The sequence below is a fragment of the Ursus americanus genome, chromosome 22, assembly GCF_024610735.1.
Source record: "Ursus americanus isolate L20-20 chromosome 22, mUrsAme1.1.p, whole genome shotgun sequence".
NCBI lineage: Eukaryota > Metazoa > Chordata > Mammalia > Carnivora > Ursidae > Ursus > Ursus americanus.
In genome coordinates this window covers 54,408,771-54,430,757 of record NC_142148.1, presented here as the reverse complement: position 1 = coordinate 54,430,757, position 21,987 = coordinate 54,408,771, and positions in this window count along the sequence as shown.

The following is a 21,987-nucleotide window of genomic DNA, read 5'->3' as shown; positions in this document are numbered from 1 at the left end:
TCTCATCACCCCTCCACTCTGTTCATCTGTTTTTTTTCTGAAATTCCAAAAGCATGTGAGCATAGGATATGTGTCTTTCCTCACTGATTTTGCTTAGCTTAATACACTCTAGATCCATCCACATTCTTGCAAATGGTAAGATTTCATTCTTTTTGAAGCTGGGTCATATTCCATTATATATATATGTATCCCACATCTGCTTTATCTATTCATCAGTGCATGGACTTTGGGATTCTCTCCATAGTTTGGCTACTGTGGACATTACTGCCATAAACATCATGGTGCATGGACCCCTTCGAATCTGCATTTCTGTATCCTTTGGGTAAATACCTAGGAGAGCAATTGCTGGATCATGTGGTTGCTCAATGTTTAACTTTTTGAGGAATCCTCACACTGTTTCCCAGACTGGCTGCACCACTTTGCATTCCCACCAACAGGATGGGAGGGTTGCCCTTTATACAGAACATTATCTGCCTGCAATTTCATAAGAGGAAACAAAACCTCTGTGAGATGCACCCAGAGTCAGGCAAGCAGTTGCAGAATTCACCCAAGGCTCCTGACGCCAAGCCCCTTGAAGCCACCAGCATGCCACTATCCAAAAGAATTCCCAGACTCTCCTTCTGACTCCACCACCAAAGAAACTACAGAGAGTATATGGCACCTCAAAATATCAAGATAATACATTTAGTAAAACTAGAAAGTCAAGCTCAACTTTTAAACAGGATCAGTCCACTTTGGATAATTTTGAATTTTTCCACCACCCTAGTTACAACTCTTCTGATGAATAAACTAATCAATGATGAAACATCACCTTTGTCAAATGACATCATCAAAGACAGTATCAGATGAAAAAAAGCCACCTAACTCTAGATGCTGGCCACTCAACCATATCTTAGGCCCAATTGAATAAACACTGTTAGATGAAGGAACAAATTAGATGTTACAAACAGGCAGAGTGAATCTCACCTTCCCTTTCTAACAAAAGAGGTTTCCTCGGAAACAGATGGTCAAAATACATTTGTAAGCAATAAATGGACAGAGAAATTGTGATCCCCTGCAAAGTTCTACCTGCAGGGAAACTAAGTAATTCTTGCACCAAGCCCAGAATACTGACAGCTACTTCAATTTTACTTTGTGGCTCAACTAGAGAAAAGAGAAAAGTCCAGGAGGTTTTTGGATAATGAGAGGTTTTACCTCCAGCCCCGACATAGATAGGACATTTTGCCAAACATACCTGTGCATTCTCTGAACACTGGCGTCCTGTGACAAGCTGCCTTGCTGACTCAGATGCTGACGTTCAAAACCTCGGGTGTCTTGGAGCCAGAGCAGAGAAGTGCTGTCAGCTGGGGAGAAGAAGGCACCTCTGACCTAAAGCCTGCACACTTGCTTCGGTTTCTGGGCGAAGGGGCAACACATACTTGTTGTTTAGCAGTAATTATCTTCATTCCCAATAGACCAATGACCTTGCCTTTTCTGGAAAGCAGAATTACTCTTCTAAAGAAACCCTCCATTCGGCTATTCCCAATGCAACTAGAGTGGAACATTTATTTCTCACTTAAATAGAAAACACTGTTATTGTCGACATTGTGTGAATGAACTTTTAAAAACATTACAGAGAGAAAGGAAGAGACCTTTATTCAAACCCAAGTCAGGACAGCTGCCTGGGAGACACAATCTTCACCAAGAAGGGAGTGCTCCGGGGAAGGAACATTTGGGGCAGGCTTATATATTTTTTTCAATTTTGTTTTACGTACAGAGTTACACACCACAATGAGGATCTTCTTAGATTCCAGAAAGTGACAGACTCTTTCTTATATTTTCAGTATGTACATGTCAGTATGACTTTAATCTTATGGGAGCCAATGAGGTTCTTTATTTTTTCTTATCTTTATGTTGGCATTTTTGGTTATTGTTTTCTTCTCGAAGCAGATGTACAACATGTGCTTGGGGCAGAAACAGGGCCCATGCTTTGAGTTTTTGCCCAATCATTTTGAGCCGGGTCAAATGTTAAAGGATAGCTTCCCTGGGAGCCCAGTATCAGGGCCCACAGATGATATACAATAAAAATTCCTTTTATCATTATAATTACTCCTAAATGGAGGAATTTGAGAAAAAAGCACCTTTCACAAGAGTAACAAGAAATCAAAGTGATGCCCACGGAAGCCTGTGTGCTCCATGGTCAGCACAGGTAACAGAAGAGTTCACAGTCTCTGGACTCCTGCCCTTCTCCTGCCCAAATCTCTGAAGCACACAGACCACTTAAAATCAGAATTGTAGAAATGCTGGACACCTTAGAGATGTCTGGCACCATTCCCTTGGACTGCAGAATAAAATACAGTAGCTCATTGTCACAATCTAATTTCAACATGAAGTGCCCCCAGGATGCACTAAGTTCTTTCTCTGCAAATGTTTACTAATGTAAGTTACAGTCATAACATATAAACACTACGATGGCTGGGAAGTCATCGTAGGTAAGGGAATATTTTAGCCATGCTTATAAGCATTGGCTCACTTTGTAGAAGAGGCTGAGCTGAGTGTTTTAAAATACTATCTCAGACGTGTTTTACAGCACCCTCTGAACATACCAGAGCCTGAATTGACTAAAAAAGATAGTTGGTTTCAGTAACTTTAACACCAGGAAAATATTATACTGTCTCTATTCCTAAGAATCTTTGAGTTCTTACCCAGAGGTCCTCCACTGAGATAATGATCTTAATGATCACCATGGGCAGAGGTGAAAAGGCCCGCTGAATTCATTCCATTTGTCCACATGACAAGAAAATCCTGATACTTGATAGGTTTCCAGATCGAGAAGACCAGACATAAGAGGGAAATAGTACCCTGTATGGAACAACAAGGGATTTGGAGTCAATTTGGGGATCCCACTTAGGTTTCTGACACTAAAATCCTCTGTGACTCATATCATCTGAGTCCCTGTCTAACCACCTGAAAATGTGCCTAAAACTATCTACACCCTAGTTGAGAAGTTTAAGAGGCAGAATGCTACAAAGAGCCAGTATGATGTCTCTCAAGAACAGGTGCTCATGAAGCCATAATTGCTATTGGGTCTATTTTTTTTTCCAGAAGAAAGAACAAATGTTGAATCCATATTTCTAATAGATGACTCACCAGATGATTTTCAAACCTGAAGGAAGGCCAAGAAGTCGCTCTTGTGTCATATTTCACTCAGAAATCATGTTGTTGGACTGGTGAGGATGATACGATAGCAACGTCATCACTAAGAGTGGGGAGCTTCTAATTTCCATACGGCCATGTTGACCCCCTTAGCTCAGAGCCACCAGAAAGGGCAGCTGGGGAGTGGGCACCGTCATCATATGAGTGGGGAGCTTCCCATTTCCATATGGCCATGATGACCCCCTTAGCTCAGGGCCACCAGAAAGGAAAGCTGAGGGGGACCACAGGCCAAGGCTGCCAGGTGTGGCTGGGGCAGGCAGAACTATGACTTAAGGCTCAACTCCTGTCTAGGTTATTATAATGCTCTTCACAAAGAAAGTGCCATTGTGTGTGAGCCCTCATGTAGAAAAGGTTCAGAATTTCATTTCCATTGAGATTCCCTCTCTGACCTTTAAGATATGTAGCAAAGTTCCATTTAATTTTAAACATTGAAGGACTTCCTGGTTTTCTTTTAGCTATGACTGTGGCTCAATTCCCCTCTGGTCTAAGAATAGAATCTAGTTAATTTCAAGGTTTAACACTTGTAGACTTGATTCTGGCCCCACCTATCATCTATTTGGGTAAAGAGTCTATGACCACTTGAAAATAATGTATTCTGCACTTATTATGGAATGTTCCCTATATGTCAATTAGGTCACATTTGTTACCAATGTTTTGTCTGCTTTTTCTGTCAGATATTGAGAAAGGTATATTAAAATCTTCAAACAATGCTGCTCTATTCAACGTGGCATCAGAGAATCTACCAGTGTTAGAAGGCAAGAGAAACAAAAAGTATAAGAATTGAGGGGATAATTGTGACTATTCACAGATAATACGATTGTGTACATAGAAAACCCAAAACAGTCTATAAATACCCTATTAGAATTAAAAATGCAATTTATAACTTTGAGATGGATTGTAGCTTCCCATTGGACAGTTTCTGAAAGAAAACGTAGAACCTGTCAATCTTGGGGTAGGACATAGGGTGCACTAACCATTTCAAAGAATTCAGTGGGACTTCATAAAAATGTGACATTTCTCCTGATCTTATGACCATAAGAAAATGAAAAAGTGAACCGCAGGCTGGGAAGTAAAAATTTGCAATACACACACTGACAAAGACTTGTCAATAAAGAATTCCTGCTCATCAACCATGAAAAGTCTATTTATAAACGAATACTTCACAAAAGATTGACTGATGGCCAATAAGAACAGGAAAGAGTGCTCTACAGTATTATTTTCAGGAAGAGGAAGGCCTTTCCTAAAATGAAAACATACACACAAACCAGTATTCCCTAGATGGCTGACGTTCTTATTTCTGAGGACAGCTTGAAGAACAGACTAGCATCAAAGTAAAGTGATGGAATTCCTGACACTCAGAGGATGGACAATTGTCCTCAAGCTACAGTACAATTTCTAGGCATTATTCGGTCCTCTGAAGGCAGACAACTTCCACACCCCTTCCTACACCACACAGGTTGCTTCCCAACCCCTACCATAAAAGAAGAAGATGAGAAACAGATAGGACTAGTAGGAAATAGCAAAAATCACATGTGGGGATTATCCTGAAACACACTGATTACATAACTAGTGTAAGGACGTGTAGGGAACTGACAAGGACAGAGACTCAAGAGGTACGTCTTTGGGAAATGCTGTCTGAAATCGTCACAAGTTGGTACCTGCTAATGAGGGCTCTGAGCATACCCTAGGGTTTGCACACAAGGGTCTGCAACACCAACGCTGAGGACTGAAACTCTGCAAGACCTCGAAGCTTGCCTGTTTGCCTATTGGACTAAGAGATTCCCATGTTCTGAAAACAGATACCAACTAATTGTAAGGTTCACCTGGGCTCTCTCAGAGGCCCTACAAGAAGCTGAACCATTCACTGAAAATCAATTACACACACACACACACACACACACACACACACACACACACACACACCTGTCATTTCACCAATTACTTAAACATTCAAGGTTCTTCCTACCTTTTCTTTTTCACATTGATATTTATACTCACATGAAATGTCATCATTTCTAATGAACACTGATGTCAAAATAGAGATCCATTGACACAATATTCACAAAATGGAACTTCCCTGCTGTAATTTTCAATATAGCGTTTTTTAAAGTTCATACATATTTTAGGTTTTTGGTAACTTATACAGGAGAAGATCAGCATGAAAAAACTCTGAATACTGACAATGAGTTTCAAGCCTAGAGAACAAAAATTGTCCAATTTCATAGATAATAAGGAACCAAAGGGAAAGCATGGAAGCTGTAGTCGAATAATTTTACCCATGTGCATCCTCTATTATTCTACTACTGAGGGGCGTGTTTTATTACCACTATGCATGCATCAATTATCTTCCATGTATACCTGCACAGGAATGAAATCTCTGGGAACTACTTGGCGGCATCTATAATGAACAATGAAATTTCGATCTTATATTTGATGAACTTCCACTGTCTGTCCCTTTACACAATGGACCCTAAACAGAAGGGGGAATGAACCACGAGAGACTATGGACTCTGGGAAACAAACTGAGGGCTTCAGAGGGGAGAGGGGTGGGGGCTTGGGATGGGCCAGTGATGGGTATTAAGGAAGGTACATATTGCATGGAGCACTGGGTGTTATATGGAAATAATGAATCACGGAACACTACATCAAAAACTAAGGAAATACTGTATAGTGACTAACATATCATAATAAACAATTATTATTAGAAAAAAAATTAAAGGTAAAAAAAAAAACCAATACAGCTTTTCTGTTTCAAGAACAATCACAATTGAGAAAAAACTAACTTCCAATCCCTAAAGCAAAACACAGAAGGAGTTCCATTTCACTCCCCTTTATTCACATTCTCTGTGGGTTCTAAGCTATTTCCCTACCTCCTTTCCTGCTGAGTAGGGAGCCCGGGCTCGATCCCAGAACCCTGGGATCATAACCTGAGCCAAAGGCACATGCTTAACTGGCTGAGCCAGCCAGGAGCCCCAGCCATGTTTTTCTTAAGCAAAAGGACACTTTCTCACGATGCCTTCACATGACTTCACATGGTACCGGAGACCTGCATTTGCCTGTAGGAGGTTGCAGATGAAGGCAATTGCAAACTCTCACAGTGGTTTATCAAATACAATGACCTGCCTGGTGACAGTGAAACTCTTATGAGCCCACGAGAGGGTGCTGTGACACTCAGCTGTGGCTGGGCTGGCACAGATAACCAAATCCATTTCCCTGCCTGATGTCCATGAGGAACAGATGCCCCCACTGTGAATGAGACCCTGCCACTGAGCTGTCCAGAGATGGCCATCCTCACGGAGCATGAGGATAAAGGACAATGCCTGAGGAGACCTCATCTGTCTCTTTTATCTTTTCATATTTTTGACAGTGGACAAATCACTGCCTAGGAGTCCCTGACTACCTTAGTCTCATCTGTGAATGACCAAGAGGTTTTACAAAACACTTAAGATTTTCACCTCACGAATGCCCACAACCACTTACCATAGGGATTCAACATTAAGCAAAGATACTGTTCCTTGGAAGAGAGGTCCTGCCCACTGTTGTTTCTCACTTATATGCTCATCTTCCTTACCTCATGGTAACATAACCACCTTGATTCCTTCTTCCGTCTTCAAGAAAGCTGATGTGACTTGAAGGGCATTACCCTGACATCGTTCTTTCTTAGCTATAAGATGTGGACATTTCCGTAGTCCTACACACCCAAAGTTGAATCGGAATCAGGATTGAGGAGGCTGATGAGTTGAAGGTGTTTTCCTGTACAGGGTGGTTTATTACCAATAAGGATGGGTCAGAGTCCTCGAAATTCCAGAACCTTTTCATTAATGCTTCCTACTCGTGAAAGATGATGTACATTGGTCTTTCCCTGTATAGTGTGGTGACTCAGAGAAAAGTGCTTAGCCCTTTCGTCAGACTTCCAGGACCACTTTGGGTCTGGCTTCCATATTCATAAAGGATGATGTTAGGGCTAAGAGTGTTCCTGTACACTGTTATTTCTTACAGAGAAGTGTATGGCATTTTTGTTACATTGCCAGAACCACTTAGCTCCGGGCTTGCCGGCCTCCTGGGGATGAACCCTAACCCTAGTTTGGCCCCCGAGGGGCCCCTCCAAAGGGGCCTGGTGCCCCAACGCCGGGGATTTGGGACACCCAAGCCCAGCGCCGGAGTCACCCTGCCGCCCCCCAGCAACCCGGGCTGCTAGGGGCGCCACCAGTCTTTCAGGGCGAGAGAACGGGCAGGGCCCTCCAAGCCCCTGGTGACCTTCGAAGACCCCCCGCGCCAAAAAGGCTTGGGCCCACACTCCCTCTCGCCAGTGCCCTCACCTCAGCCCGCCCCTCTGATCGTCACACAGCTGGCGGATCAGGCCTGCTGGCCTCCTGGGGCCTAACCCTAAACTAGGTCGGCCCCCAAGGGGCCCCTCCCAAGGGGCCTGGCTCCACAACGCCAGGGATTGGGAACCCCCGGGCCCCAGCACCAGACTCACTGTGCTGCCCCGCGGCCAACCAGGCCGCTAGGGGCGCCGCAAGTCATTCAGGGCGTGAGAAAGTGCAGGGCCCTCAGAGCCCCGGGCAACCTTCGAAGGCACCCTGCGTCAAAACACTTGCGCGCACGCTCCTGCTAGGCAGCACCCTCACCTCAGCCCGCCCCTCTGATGTTCCCACAGCCGGCGGATCAGGCCAGCCGGCCTCCTGGGGGATAACTGTAACCCTAGGTCGGCCCCTGAGCAGCCCCTCCCAAGGGGCCTGGCACCAGGACGCCGGGGATTGGGGACCCCCGAGCCCCAGTGTCGGACTCAACCTACCGCCCCGCCACCAACTGGGCTGCTTGGGGCGCCGCCGGTCATTCAGGGCGGGAGAATGGGCAGGGCCCTCTGAGTCTTCGGCGACCTTCGAAGGCCCCCCACGCCAAAACGCTTGGGCCCACGCTCCCGCTCGAAGCGCCCTCACCTCGGGCCGCCCTTCCACTCGCCGCACAGTGGGCGGATCGGGCCTGCTGGCATCCTGGGTGCTAACCCTAAACCTAGGTTGACCCCCGAGGGGCCCCTCCTAAGTGGCCTTGCACCGCAACGCCGGGGATTGAGGACCCATGAAACCCAGAGTCGGACTCACCGTGCCTCCCCATCGCCACCTGGGCCGCTATGGGTGCCGTCGGTCTTTCAGGACAGGAGGACGGGCAGGGCCCTCCGAGCCCCTGGAGAACTTGAAGGCCCCCACACTAATACGCTTGGGCGCACGCTCTCACTCGCCAAGTACCTCACCTCGGCTTGCCCCTCCACTCACCGCACAGCCAGCAGATCGGGCCTGCAGGCCTCCTGGGGGCTAACACTAACCTTAGGTCGGCCCCAGAGGGGCCTCTCCCAACAGGCCTGGCACCAGAACGCCTGTGATTTTGGACCCCCGAGCCCCAGCGCCGGACTCACCCTGCCGCCCCGCCTCCACCTGGGCCTCTAGGGTCGCCGCCAGTCATTCAGGGCAGGAGACCAGGCAGGGCCCTCTGAGCCCCATGCGACATTCGAAGGCCCCACACCCCAAAATGCTTAGGCCCACGCTCCTTCTCGCCAGCAGCCTCACCTCAGCCCGCCCCTCCGCTCGCTGCACAGCCAGTGGGTCGGGCCTGCTGGCCTCTTTTCGGCTAACTCTAACCCTAGGTCGGACCCCGAGGGACCCCTCCCATGGGGCCGGGCGCCACCAGGCCGGGGATTGGGGACCCCGGAGCACGAGCGCCTGATTCACCCAGCCACCCCACCTCCACCCGGGCCGCTAGGGGCACGGCCAGTCATTCAGGGCGGGAGAACGGACAGGGCCCTTCGAGCCACCAGCGAACTTCGAAGGCCCCCGTGCCAAAACGATTGGGATCACGCTCCCGCTCACCAGCGCCCTCACCTCGGTCCGCCCCTCCGCTCGCCACACAGCTGGCAGATCGGGCCTGCCGGCCTCCTTTGCGCTAACCCTAACCCTAGGTCAGCCCACGAGGGACCCGTCCCAAGGGGACAGGCGCCGCCACGTCCGGACAGTTGGACCCCCGAGCCCCAGCTCCAGATTCACCCTGCCGCCCTGCCACCACCCGGGCCACTACGGGCCCCAAGGGTCATTCAGGGCGGGAGAATGGGCAGGGCCCTCCGAGCCCCGGTGACCTTCGAAGGCCCTCCACCCCAAAACGCTTGCGCCCACGCTCCCGCTCGCCAGCGCCTCACCTTGGCCAGCCCCTCCGCTAGCCTCACAGCCGGCTGATCCGGCCTGCCAGCCTCCTGGGAGCTAAGCCTAACCCCGGGTCAGTCCCCGAGGAGCCCCTCCCAATGGGACTGCTGCTGCCATGGCAGGGATTGGGGACCCCCGAGCCCCAGCGCCGGACTTACCCTGCCACCCTGCCGCCACCCGGGCCACTAGGGCGCCGCGGGTCATTCAGGGCGGGAGAACAGGCAGGGCCCTCCGAGTCCCTGGCGACCTTTGAAGTCCCCCCGTGCCAAGACGCTTGCGCCCACGCTCCTGTTCGCCACCGCCTTCACCTCGGCTAGCCCCTCCGCTCGCTGCACAGCCAGCAGATCAGGCCTGCCAGCATCCTTTAGGCTAACCCTACCCTAGTTCAGCCCCCAAGGGACCACTCCCAAGTGCCTGGCACCGCCACAACGGGGATTGGGGAACCCCGAACCCCAGCTCTGGACTCACCCTGCCGCCCCACTGCCACCCTGGCTTCTAGGGGCGCTGCCGGTCATTCAGGGTGGGGGAACAGGCAGGACCCTCTGATTCCCCGGCGACCATAGAAGGCCCCCCGCGCCAAAACGCTTCGGCCCACTCTCCTGCTCCACAGCGCCCTCATCTCGGCCCGCCCCTCCGCTTACAGCACAGGCAGCAGGTTGGGCCTGCTGGCCTCTTTTCGGCTAACCCTAACCCTAGGTCAGACCCCGAGGGACCCCTCCCATGGGGCCGGGCGCCGCCAGGCCGGGGATTGGGGACCCCCGAGCACCAGCGCCGAACTCACCCTGCCGCCCCGCCGCGACCTGGCCCACTAGGAACGCTGTCCTCATTCCAGGCGGGAGACAGGCAGGGCCCTCTTAGCCCCCGGGGGACTTCGATGGCTGGCCATGCCAAAACGCTTGGGCCCACGATCCCGCTCGCAAGCGCCCTCCCCTGGCCCACCCCTCCACTCGCGCACAGCCGGCGGATCGGGCCTGCCAGCCTCTTGTGGGCTAACCCTAAACCTAGGTCGGCCCCCTAGGGGCCCCTCCCAAGGTGCGTGGCGCCACCTCGCTGGGGATTGGACACCCCCGAACCCCATCGCCAGATTCACCCTGCCGCCCTGCCGCGACCAGGCCCGCTAGGGGCGCTGTCCTCATTCAGGGCGGGAGAATGGGCAAGGCCCTCTGAACCCACAGCGACCTTTGAAGGCCCACCGCGCCAAAACTCTTGAGCTCACGCTCCCGCTCGCCAGTGCCCTCACCTCGACCCGCCCCTACGCTCGACTCACAGCTGGCGGATCAGACCTGCCGGCCTCCTGGGGGCTAACCCTAAGCCTAGGTCGGCTCAAGAGGGTCCCCTCCCAAGGGGCCTGGCGCCGCCATGCCGGGGATTGGGGACCCCTGAGCACAAGCTCCAGACTCATCCTGCCGACCCGCTGGCACCCTGGCCGCTAGGGGCGCCACCGGTCATTCAGGGCGGGAGAACAGGCAGGGCCTTCCGAGCCCCCAGTGACCTTCGAAGGCCCCCTCGCCAAAACGCTTGGGCCCACGCTCCCGCTCGCCAGCGCCCTGACCTCGGCCCGCCACTCCCCTCACTGCACAGCCGGTGTATCGGGCCTGCCAGCCTCCTTTGAGCTAACCCTAACCCTAGGTCAGCCCCTGAGGTTCCCCTCCCAAGTGCCTGGAGCCGCCATGCCAGGGATTGGGGACCCCTGAGCCCCAGCTCCAGACTCACCCTGCCGCCCTGCTGCCACCGTGGCTGCTAGGGGCGCCGCCGGTCATTCAGGGCGGGAGAACTGGCAGGGCCCTCCGAGCCCCCGGCGAACATCCAAAGCCTCCCACGCCAAAACGCTTGGGCCAATGCTACCACTCACCAGCGCCCTCACGTCGGCCTGCCCCTCCACTCTCTGAACAGCTGGCGGATTGGGCCTGCAATCCTCCTGGGGGCTAACCCTAACCCTAGGTCGGCCCCAGAGGGGCCCATCCCAAGGGGCCTGGCGCTGCCACGCCAGGGATTGGGGACCCCCGAGCCGCAACACCAGATGCATCCTGCCTCCCCGCCACCACCAGGGCCGCTAGGGGCGCCGCCGGTCATTCCGGGCTGGAGAATGTGCAGAACCTTCCGAGCCACCCTCGATCTTTGAAGGCCCCCGCGCCAAAACGCCTGGGCCCACGCTCCCGCTCTCCAGCACCTTTACCTCAGCCTGCCCCTCTGCACGCCGCACAGCTGGCAGATCGGGCCTGCCGGCCTCTTGGGGGCTAACACAAACCCTATGTCAGCCCCCGAGGGGCCCCTCCCAAGGGGCCTGGAGATGCTATGCCCCTGCTTGGGGACCCCCAAGCACCAGCGCCGAACTCACCCTGCCGCCCCGCAGCCACCCAGGCCGCTAGGGGCGCCGACGCTCATTCAGGGCGGGAGAACGGGCAGGGCCCTCTGAGCCCCTGGCGACCTTGGAAGGCCCTCGCGCAAAAACACTTGGGCCCATGCTCCCGCTCGCCAGAGCCCTCACCTTGGCCCGCCACTCCATAATCCGCACAGCCGGTGGATGGGGCCTGCCGGCCTCCTTTGGGCTAACCCTAACCATAGGTCAGCTCACAAGGGGCCCCTCCCAAGGGGCCTGGCGCTGCCATGCCAGGGACTGGGGACCCCCGAGCACCAGTGCCGAACTCACCCTGCCGCCCCGCCGCGACCCGGTCCACTAGGGGCGCCTTCCTCATTCAGGGTGGGAGAACAGGCAGGGCCCTCTGAGCCCCCGGCGACCTTCGAAGGCCCCCCACGCCAAAACGCTTGGGCCCACGCTCCCACTCGACAGCGCCCTCACCTCGGCCATCCCCTCTGCATGCCACACAGCCGGCGGATCGGGCCTGTTGGTCTTCTGTGAGCTAAACGCAAACCCTACGTCGGCCCCCGAGGGGCCCCTCCCAAGGGGCATGGCGCCACCAAGACGGGGCGCCGCTGGTCATTCAGCACGGGAGAACTTGCTGAGCCCTTTGAGCCCCCAGTGACCTTCGAAGGCCCCCCGCGCCAAAACGCTTGGGCCCACGCTCCCACTCGCCAGTGCATTCACATCGACCCTTCCTTCCGCTTGCAGTAAAGCCATCAGATAGGTCCTGTCGGCCTCCTGGTGCTAACCGAAACCCTACATCGGCGCCCAAGTGGCCCCTCCAAAGGGCCTGGCTCCGCCACGCCGGGGCTTGGGGACCCCCGAGCACCAGCACCAGACTCACCCTGCAGGCCCGCCGTGACCAGGCCCGCTAGGGGAGCTGTCCTCATTCAGGGCTGGAGAAAGGGCAGGGCCCTCCGAGCCCCTGTCGACCTTCGAAGGCCCCCCGCACCAAAACGCTTGGGCCCATGCTTCTGCTCGCCAGCGTGCTCACCTCAGCCTGCCCCTCTGCTTGCAGCACAGCCCTTGGATCAGGGCTGTCGGCTTCCTTTGGGCTAACCCTAACCCTAGGTCGGCTCAGTAGGGGCCACTCCCAAGGGGCCTGGCGCTGCCATGCCGGGGATTGGGGACCCCTGAGCACCAGCGCTGGACTCACCCTGCTGCCCTGCCGAGACCCGGCCCGCTAGGGTCGCCGTCCTCATTCAGAGTGGGAGAACTTGCAGGGCCCTCCGCGCCCCTTGCGACCTTTGAAGGCAACCCGCACCAAAATGCTAGGGCCCACGCTCCCGCTCACCATTGCCCTCACCTGGGCCCCACCCTCCGCTAACCGCACAGCTGGCGGATCGGGCTTGCCAGCCTCCTGGGGGCTAACCCTAACCCTAGTTCAGCCCCTGAGGAGCCCCTCCCAAGGGGACTGGCGCCTTCACGCCGGGATTGGGGACAATCAAGCCCCAGCGCCAGACTTTCACTGCCACCCCGCCGCCACCAGGGCTGCTAGGGGCGCCGCCGGTCCTTCGGGGCAGGAGAAGGGGCAGGGCCCTCCGAGCCCCCGGCGACCTTCGAAGGTCCCCTGCGCCAAAACGCTTAGGTCCACACTCCAGCTCCCCAGCGCGCTCACCTCAGCCCTCCCCTCCACTCGCCACACAGCTGGAGGATAGGGCCTGCTGGGCGCCTGGGGGCTAACCCTAAACCTAGGTCGGCCCCCGAGGTTCCCTTCCCAAGGGTCCTAGCTCCACCACGCCGGGGATTGGGGACCCACGAGCATGAGCGCCATACTCACCCGGCCGACCCGCTGCCACCTGGGCTGCTAGGGGCGCCGCCAGTCATTCAGGGCGGGAGAAGGGGCATGGATCTCTGAGCCCCCAGCGACTTTCGAAGGCCCCCCACGCCAAAACGCTTGGGCCCACACTCCCGCTCGCCAGCGCCCTCACCTTGGCCCACCACTCCTCTCACCGCACAGCCAGCGGAACGGGCCTGCTAGCCTCCTTTGAGCTAGCCCTAACCCTAGGTAAGCCCCCGAGGGACCACTCCCAAGTGCCTGGCGCCGCCACGCTGGGGATTGGGGACCCACGAGCCCTAGCTCCAGACTCACCCTGCCACCCCGCCGTGACCCGGCCCACTAGGGGCAACGTCCTCACAGGGTGAGAGAACGGGCAGGGCCCTCTGAGCCCCCAGTGACCTTCGAAGACACCCCGTGCCAAAACGCTTGGGCTCACACTCCCGCTCGCCAGCGCATTCACGTCGGCCCGCCCCTCCGCTCGACGCACAGCCAGAGGATCAGGCCGCTGGACTCCTGGGGGTAACCCTAAAGCTAGGCAGGCCCCAGAGGGGACCCTCCCAAGGGGCCTGGCACCACCAAGCCTGGGAATAGTACCACAGGCCCCATTGCCAGACTCACCCTGCCTCCCTGCTGCCACTCTGGCCACTAGGGGGCGCCGCCGGTCATTCAGGGTGCGAGAACAGACAGGGTCCTCCGAGCCACCAGCGACCTTCAAAGGCTCCTGGCGCCAAAACCCTGGTGCCCAGGCTCCCGCTCCCCAGCGCCCTCACCTCGGCCCACCGCTCCGCTCCCTGCACAGAGGGCAGATTGGGCCTGCCGGCCTTGTGTGGGCTAACCCTAACCCTAGGTCGGCCCCTCAGGGTCCCTCCCAAGGATCCTGGTGCCTCTATGCCGGGGATCAGGGACCCCAAGCCCCAGAACCAGACTCACCCTGCCGCAATGCTGCCACCCTGGCCACTAGGGGCGCCGCCGCTCATTCAGGGCGGGAGAACAGACAGGGCCCAGGAGAAACCTGGGACATTTGAAGCCTCCTGAGCCAAAATGCAGGGGCCCACGCTCCCACTCGCCAGTGCCTTTACCTCGGCCCACCCACCTCTTGCCGCCCAGCTAGAGGATTGGGCCTGCCGGCCTCCTGGGTGCTAACTCTAACCCTAGGTCGGCCCAGGAGGAGCCCCTCCCAAGGGGCCTGGCCCCACAATGCTGGGGATTGGGGATCCCCGAGCCACAGCTTAGGACTCACCCTGCAGCCCCACCACCAACGGAGCCACTAGGGGCGCCGCTGGTTATTCAGGGCAGGAGAATGGGCAGGGGCCTCCAAGACATGGCAACATTCTAAGGCCCAGGGCGCCAAAACGCTGGGGCCCACGCTCCCGCTCGCCATCGCCCTCAACTCGGCCCACACCTCCGCGCCTCGCACAGCTGGCGGATCGGGCCTGCCGGCCTCCTGGGCACTAACCCTAACCCTAGGACGGTCCCTGAGGGTCCCTTCATAAGGAGCCTTGCGGTGCAACGCCGGGGATTGGCGACCCCCAAGCCCCAGCGCTGGGTGCACCCTGCCATCCCGCCCCACACGGGCCGCTAGGGGCGCCGCCATTCATTCTGGGTGGGAGAACTGGCAGGGGCCTCTGAACCCCCGCCCACCTTCGATGGCGCCCAGAACCAAAATGCTTGTGCCCAGGCTCATGTTCACCAGCACCCTCACCTCGGCCCAACTCTCCGCTCCACGCACAGGCGGTGTATAGGGCCTGCCGGCCTCCTGGGGGCTAACCCTAACAGTAGGTCTGCCCCCGAGGGGCCCTTCCCAAGTGGCCTGGTGCCCCAACGCCGGGGATGGGGCAACTGAGCCCAAGTGCCGGACTCACCCTGCTGCCCTTCAGCCACCTGAGCCACTAGGGGCCCCGCCGGTCATTCAGAGTGGGAGAACGGGCAGGTCCCTCCGAGCCCCTGCCGAACTTCGAAGGCCCCCCATGCTAAAACGCTTGGGCTCATGCTTAGGCTTCCCAGCGCCCTCACCTCGGCCCACCCCGCCGCGTGCCGCATAGACGCTGATTGGGTCCACCGGCCTCCGGGGGGCTAACCATAACCCTAGATCGACCCCCGAAGGGCCCCTCCCAAGGGGCCTGGTGCCGCAACACCAGGGATTGGGGACACTGAGCCTCAGCACCTGACTCACCCTGCCGCCCAGCTGCCACCCAGGGGCTTGGGGTGCTGCCGTTCATTCAGGGCGGGAGAACTTACAGGACCCTCCCAGACACGGTGACCTTCGAATCCCCCCGCGCCAAAACGCCCGGCCCCACGCTCCCAAACACCAGCACCCTCACCTCGGTCCGCCACTCCACTCTCCACACAGCTGGCAAATAGGAACTGCCGAGTTCCTAGGGGCTAAAACTAACCCTAAGTTTTCATCCGAGGGGCCCCTCCCAAGTGGCCTGGCGCCGCAACGCCGGGGATGGGGACCCCGAGCCCAACTGCTGGACTCACCCTGCTGCCCTTCAGGCACCAGAGCCGCTAGGGGCCCACCGGTCAATCAGGGCAGGAGAACGGGCAGGGCCCTCCGAGGCCCCCTGAATTTCAAAGGCCCCCCCGCGCAAAAACGTGGGCTCCCATGCTTCTGCTCGCCAGCGCCCTCACCTCGGCCCACCACTCCGCTTGATTCATACCCAGTGGATAGGGCCTGCCGGGCTCTTGGTTCTAACCAAAACCCTAGGTCAGCCCCATGGGGCACATCCCAAGGGGCCTGGCTCTGCAACGCTGGGGATTGGTGACTCAGAGTCCCAGAGCCAGACTCACCCTGCCGCACTGTCACCACCCAGGCCGCTAGGGGCGCCACCGGTCATTCAGGGCGAGAGAAAGGGCAGGGCCTTCTGAGTCCCCAGTGACCTCCAAAGGCTTCCAGCGCCAAAACACTGGTGCCCACGCTCCCGCTCCCCAGCGCCCTCACCTCTGCCCGCCCCTCCATTGGCTGCACAGACGCCAAATCGGGTCTGCCGGCTTCCTGGAGGCTAACAATAACCCTAGGTCAGCCCCCGAGAGGCCCCACCCAAGGGTCCTGGCGCCGCAACGCCGGGGATTGGGGATCCCCGAGCCCCAGCTCTGGATTCACCCTGCCGCCCCGCCGGCACCCGGGCCACTAGGGGTGCCGCCGGTCATTCAGGGCGGGAGAACGGGCATGGCCCTCCAAGCCCCAGGCGACACTCGAAGGCCCCCCGCGCCAAAACGCTTGGGCCCACGCTCCCACTCACCAGTGCCCTCACCTCGGCCCGCCCCCCCATTTGCCGCACAGCTGGCAGATCGGGCCTGCAGGCCTCCTGGGGGCTAACCCTAACCCTAGGTCGGCACACAAGGAGCCCTTCCCAAGGGGCCTGGCGCCACAATGCCGGGGATTGGGGACCCCCGAGCCCCAGCGCCAGACTCACCCTGACTCCCTGCTGGCACCGGGCATGCTGGGGCGTCGCTGTTCATTCAGGGTGGGAGAACGGGCAAGGCCCTCGAGACCCCGGTGACCTTTGAAAGCCCCAAGTCAAAACGCTGGTGCCCATGTTCCCACTCGCCTGCACCTTTACTTCCGCCTGCCCCTCCTCTCTCAGTCTAGCTGGCATATCGGGCCTGCCGGCCTCCTGGGAGCTAACCCTAACCCTAGATCGGCCCACGAGGGGCCCATCCTAAGGGGCTTGATCCCGCAATGCCAGGGATTGGAGACTCCCGATTCCTAATGCCTGACTCACCCTGACGTCCCACGTCACCCGGGCCACTACGGGCGCCGCCGGTCATTCAGGTCGGTTGAAGGGGCAGGGCTTTCTGAGCGGTGGGACATTCTAAGGCCCCCCGAGCCAAACCACTGTGGCCACACTCCCGCTCACCAGCACCCTCACCTCAGCCCGCCCCTCCGCTCGCCCCACAGTGGTGTATTGGGCCTGCCGGCCTCCTGGGGGCTGACCCTACCCTAGGTCGGCCCCTGAGGGGCCACTCCCAAGGGGACTGGAGCAGCAACGCCTGGGATTGGGGATGCCCTAGCTGCAGCGCTGGACTCAACCTGCCACCCCGCCGACACCGGACCCACTGGGGCATCGCAGGTCATTCAGGGTGGGAGAACGGGCAGGGCTCTCAAGAACCCAGCGACTTTCAAACGCCATCTGCACCAAAACGCTGGGGCCCATGCTCCCACTCACCTGGGCGCTCACCTCAGTCCGCCCCTCTGCTTGTCCAACAGCCGGCGAATCAGGCCTGCAGGCCTCCTAGGGGCTAAACCTAACCCTAGGTCAGCCCCAAGGGGCCCATCCTAGGGGCCTGGCACCGCAACGCCTGGGATTGGGGATTCCGGAGCCACAGCGCCAGACTCACCATGCCTCCCCGCCACCACCCAGGCCTCTAAGGGTGCCGCCAGTCATTCAGGGCGGGAGAAAGGGCAGGATCCTCAGACCCCTGGCGACCTTCGAAGGCCCCCCGTGCCAAAACGTTGGGTACCATGCTTCCACTCGCCAGCACCCTCACCTCGGCCCACCCCTCCGCTCACCCCACAGCCATCTTATCGGGCCCGCCGGCCTCCTGGGGGCTAACTCGAACCCTAGGTCGGCCCCCCAAGGGCCCTCCCAAAGGGCCTGGTGCCGCGATGCTGGAGATTGGGGACCCCCAAGCCCCAGCGATGTACTGAACTTGCCCCTCCGCCACCACCCGGGCCACTTGGGGCGTCACCTGTCATTCAGGGTGGGGGAACGGGCAGGGCCCTCCGAGCCCCCGGCGACATTCATAGGTCCCCCGCGCCAAAACGCTGAGGCCCACGCTCCCGTTATATAGTGCCCTCACCTCGGCCCGCCCCCCCTCTAGCCACACAGCTGGCGGATCCGGCCTCCCCGGCTCCTCGGGGCTAACCATAACCCTAGGTGGGCCCCAGAGTGGCCCCTCCCAAGAGGCTTGGTGCTGCAATGGCAGGGATTGGGGACCCGCAAGCCCCAGCTCCAGGCTCACCCTGCCGTCCCGCCGCCATGCGGGCCACTAGCGGCGCCACCGGGCATTCAGGGCGGGATAACCAGCAGGGCCCTCCGAGCCTCCGGTGAAATACGAAGGCCCCCCACGCCAAAATGCTGGGTACCACGCTACCGCTCGACTGCGCCTTACCACGGTCAATCCCTCCCCTCACTGCACAGCTGGCAAATCGGGACTGCTGGACTCCTGGGGGTTAACCTAACCCTAGGACAGTCCCCAAGGGGCCTCTCCCAAGGGGCCTGGTGCCGCAACGCTGGGGATTGGGGAAAACCGAGCACCAGTGCCGGACTGACCCTGCCACCCTGCCACCACCCGGGGAGCTAGGGACATCGCCGGTCCTTCATGGCAGGAGAACGAGTAGGGCCCTCTGAGCCCCATGCGACATTCGAAGGCCCACTGAGTTAAAATGTTGGGGCACACGCTTCTGCTCGCCAGCGACCTCACCTTGGCCCAACCCTCCATTCGCCACAGAGCCAGTGGATTGAGCCTGCCGGCCTCCCGGGGGCTAACCCTAACCCTAGGTCATCCCCCAAGGGGCCCCTCTCAAATGGACTGCCGCTGAATGCCAGGGATTGGGGACCCCCGAGTCGCAACGCTGGACTCATCCTTCCGCCCCGCCCACACACAGGCCGCTAGGGCATCGCCTATCATTCAGGGCGGGAGAACGGGCAGGGCCCTCCTTGCCCTAGTGACCTTCGAAGGCCCCCAACGCCAAAACGCTGGGGCCCACTCTCCCGCTCGCCAGCGCCCTGACCTTCACTGCACCTCCATTAGCCCCAGATGGCAGATGGTGCCTGCCGGCCTCCAGGAAGTAACCTTTACCCTAGGTTGCCCCCAAGGGGCCCCTCCCAAGGGGCCTGGCGCTGAAATGCTGGGGATTGAGGACCCCCGAGCCCCAGCGCCATACTCACCGTGCCGCCCCGCCACCACCCGAGCTGCTAGAGGCGCAGCTGGCCATTAAGGGCGGGAGAACCGGCAGGGCCCTCCGATCCCCCGGCGACTTTCTAAGGCCCCCTGCGCCAAAATGCTTGGGCCCACGCTCCAGCTCGCTGGAGCCTTCACCTCGGCCTGGCCTCCGCTACCGCACAGCTGGCGGATTGGTCCTGCTGGCCTACTGGGGACTACCCCAACCCTAAACCCTAACCCATAACCTTAAACCCTAAACCTTAACCCCTAACAATACCCTAACCCTAACCCTAACCCTAACCCCTAACCCTTAGCCTAACCCTAACCCTACGCTAAACCTAACCCTAAAAACTAATCCTTAAACCCTAAATCCTAACCCTAACCCTAAACCTAAACCCTAACGCCTAACCCTAATCCCGAAACCCTAAACACTAAACCCTAACCTTAACTGCTAACCCCAAACCCCAAACCCCAACCCTAAACCCTAACCCTACCCCGACCCCTACCATACCCCTAACCCTACCCCTAACCCTACCCCTTCAGCTAACCCTACCCCTAACCCGTAACCTAACCCTAAACCTAACCCTAACCCATACCCTAACCCGTACTCTAATCCTAACTATAACCCATACCCTAAACCTTACCCTAACATGTACTCTAACCCTAACTGAAAACCTAACACGTACTCTAACCCATACCCTAACCCGTACCCTACCCTAAGCCTAAACGGTACCCTAACCCATAACTTAAACCGTACCCTAAACCTAACCGTAACCCTAACAAGTACCCTAACCCGTACCCTAACCTTAACCCTAAACCCTAAACCCTGACACTAACCCGTACCCTAACTCGTACCATAACCCATACCCTAACCCTACCCATACCCTAACCCTATCCCGTACCCTAACTGTAACCCTAAACCCTAAACCGTAACCCATACCCTAACCCTAACCAGTACCCTTACCTTAAACTTAACCCATACCCTATCCCGTACCCTAACCCATACCCTAATCCATACCCCATCTCTAACCCAGACCCTAACCCATACCCTAACCCATACCTAACCCTAACCTGTACCCTAACCCGTACACTAACCCATACCTTAACCCTAAACCGTACCCTATCCTTATCCCTAACCTGTTCGCTAACCCGTACCCTAAACCTAACCATAAACCGTAACCTAACCTGTACCATAACCATAAAACTGTACCTTAACCCTAATCCGTACCCTAACCCTAATCCGTAACCTAAACCGTACCCTAATCCATATGCCAACACTTACCCTAAACCGTACCCTAACCCATACCCTAAACCATACCCTAATGCGTACCCTAACCCGTACCCTAACCCTAACCTGTACCCTAAACCTAACCCGTACTCCAACCCTAACCCTAACCCTAAACCCAAACCCTAAACCCTCACCCATACCCTAAACCCAAATCCGAACCCTAACCCATAACCTCTAACCTGTAACCCCTAAACCCAACCCTAACCCGTACCCTCTCCTTCCCCTAACCCTAACCCCTACACTCACCCATACCCTATCCGTAACCCATACCCTAACCTTAACCCGTACCCTAATCCGTACCCTAACCCCAGGGATTGGGTACTCCTGAGCCCCACCACAGGACTCAGCCTGCCACCCCTCAGGAAACCATGCCCCTTGGGGCGCCACAGAGCATCCCGTGGAGGAGAACTGGTAGGGCCCCCCTAAGCCCCCAGCGATCCTCGGCGGCTCCCTACACCCCAACCCTGAGTCCCACGCTCATCCAGCCCCACGCCTTCCCTTCAGCTTGCCACCGAGCTCGTCACAGAGCCGTCAGATCAGGACTGCCATGTTCCTGGGGCCTAGACCTGACCCTAGGTCGGCTGGGTAGGGCCCTTCCCCTGGGGCCCGATGCCGCAGCCCCAGGGACTGGGGACACCTGAGCCCGATTGCAGGACAAAGCCTGCCACCCCGCAGGAAACCGTGCCCCTTGGGAGGCTGTAGAGCATTCAGGGCGGGAGAACCAGGAGGGCCCCCAGAGCCCCCAGAGAACTTTGGCGATCCCTAAACCCAACCTTGAAGCCCATGCTCACCCCACCGCACACCCTCAATTCAGCCCGCGGTGGAGCTCGCCACATAGTGGGCAGATCTGGCCTGCAGGGTAACTGGACCCCAACCCTAACCCTAGTTCATCTGTGGAGGGGCCCCTCCCCAGGAGCCTGGAGCCGCAGCCCCGGGGATTCGGGACACCTGAGCCCAACAGCAGGACTCAGTCTGCCACCCCGCAGGAAACCATGTGCCTTGGGAGGCCATAGAGCATTCACGGTGGGAGAACCAGGAGGGCCCTCCTGAGCCACCAGTGAACTTCAGCAGCCTCCCGCACCCCAACACTAAGGCCCATGCTCACCCTCCCCAAACCCTCACCTCAGTCCGTGTAGCTCGACATACAGTCAGCAGATCGGGCCTGTGGGGCTCCTGGGGCCTAACACTAACCCTAGGTCGGCCGCGGGTGTGGGGGCCTCCCCAGGAGCCTTATACTGCAGCCCTGGGGAATTGGGATACCTGTGCCCCACCGCAGGAC